The 1,999-nt window shown below is 50.5% G+C and overlaps 1 long non-coding RNA gene across 1 annotated transcript; it reads right to left on the bottom strand.

Annotated features, from left to right (window-relative positions):
- Positions 1 to 240: 240 nt before the first annotated feature.
- Positions 241 to 1,603, bottom strand: LOC127305217 (uncharacterized). Its single transcript, XR_007853759.2, has 2 exons — positions 1,062 to 1,603; positions 241 to 991 (listed from the first exon to the last, which is right to left on the bottom strand). It is a non-coding gene; the product is annotated as an uncharacterized lncRNA (long non-coding RNA).
- Between the last annotated feature and the right edge of the window lie 396 nt (positions 1,604 to 1,999).

The following is a 1,999-nucleotide window of genomic DNA, read 5'->3' as shown; positions in this document are numbered from 1 at the left end:
TTGTAGCTCAGCATACATGTTTCAGTTTAGTTACTATAAGTGATGGATTTATCGTATATAGCTGACAGATGGACTATTTATATTATACTCATATTTACTTTTCATTACTTCCTAACATAATTTTATACCACAAGAAGCCAAGAAGACTATGCTCTTAACGGTAACACATCTTCTTGCATGCCAGAAAATTTCAAAATGCTAGCATCCAACCAATAGGGAACACCCTGTATGGAGGCAATATTTTAAAGCACAAGTTTAATGCATTAACAAGAACCAAACCGAGAGGAGACAGCAACAAGGAAATCACTCCATACAACATCAATTCACCATTTGCGTTCAAGAAAAGTTAGGGAAAATATGAAGAATTTTTGGGAGAGAGATAAGACGGCGCCGCTGCTTCCTCCGCATAGACAAAGCTCGACATCATGTCAGCGATGGCATCTCTGCTGTTTCTCTGTTTCCTCCGCACAGACGCAACATCAACGCAAGAACAAAAAGGTAGGCTGCACGGACATGTCGCGCCTGTGCACGGCGCTGCCCTCGGCGACCTCTGGTCACGGCACCCACGGCGTTGCTGGTGTGCCTCCGCGTTCCCGAGTCGGCCGAAGGCATCAGCTCGGCGGCGTCCGCAGGCATGGGAACACCTCCTGCGCTGCTTAAAAGTCCATCTCTGGCGCATTCAACAGCGCCCTCGTCGCGGACGCGGCTGCCGGGGACGCCGCCAGCGTGACGCTCAGCGACATCCTCCAACACGATGCCGTGATGCGCCAGTCCGCACACATCCACGCATCCGTGGAGGCAATAGGCACCGCATCCACATCTCCGGTGGCCTTGCTCCCGCCGGCAGCAGCCCACCGTCTAGGGTGTCGTGCCGCTCCAGCCGGAGACCACCGCGCGCGAGGGAGGAGCGCCGGCGGAGTAGACATTTGACGATTCGCCCCCTTCCAAAACAATGGGGTGCCCGCTCTGGAGTTGCCCCTGCGACCATTGCCTACACGCAACAGGCGTCGCCGTTAGTACAGACGCAAACACAAAGGAAAGGGGGAGACGGCGTACTATACCTGCGCATCGGCAGCGCAGTGTGGACGGCTCGCTGGCGATGGCGCACGACGACGACGTAGACGGCTCGGTGGCGACGAGGACGGCGTCCTGTGCCTGCGCGTCAGCGGCGCAGTGTAGACGGCTCTACTGCACGCCTACCGGCGGCCGGGTGGAGTTGGCTGGTACGCCGGAGCTCTCGCCGCACCTGGAGAAGATGGCCGACGCGGGAAAAATGAGAAGTCTCTGCCGGCGGCAAGAGCACGAGGAATGGAGGGCAGGTCTAGTAGTACTACTTTTTGGACAGCGGCAGCAACTGTACCTAGAGCTAAACGTCCCGACAGAGACACTGGTCAGATGGTGAAAAAAGCCAGGAAAAAAGGAGATTTGGATGGGACTGGACAATTGCAAACGCAAAACAAAATGTCCAACGTTACTTCACTATGCACGGATCTCGAGGATTAGACGAACGGCAAGTAACACACCCACACTCATACTTGGGTGTACAAAATCCACACTCTTATATAAATCTACCGTGCCAACCTACAAATCTAGAACCATGGCAGATTTGTTGAACCATGAGTACACATGAGGCCAACCATAAAAATTTCGGAAGACATAAAAAGTGGCAAAACATTACAATGTATGCTAGTAGGGTATAAAAATAATTTGGTTAAGAATAATGTAAACTCACCAAGTATATTACCACTCAATAGTACTTCTGAATGCCCACCCATGTACCTACTCTGGGTTCCAAATAGAATTTGATAGACCAGAAACAAATTCACACAAATTACAGTCTGGAAGATTTTTCCATTTGCTTGCCAATAAGTAATCACTGGATCTATCACCATACGTTTCACCCTACATATTGAGTTTTCAATAAAATGAAGTTTTTGTGCACCTCAACTGGAAGTAGCCATGCCTACCATTCCGCAGCTCATAAGCGATAGGAATAACA

The sequence above is a fragment of the Lolium perenne genome, chromosome 1 (genome assembly GCF_019359855.2).
Source record: "Lolium perenne isolate Kyuss_39 chromosome 1, Kyuss_2.0, whole genome shotgun sequence".
In the NCBI taxonomy this organism is placed as follows: Eukaryota; Viridiplantae; Streptophyta; class Magnoliopsida; order Poales; family Poaceae; genus Lolium; species Lolium perenne.
The sequence above is the reverse complement of the archived record's forward strand: the minus strand, read 5'-3'. Positions and strand labels throughout refer to the sequence as shown.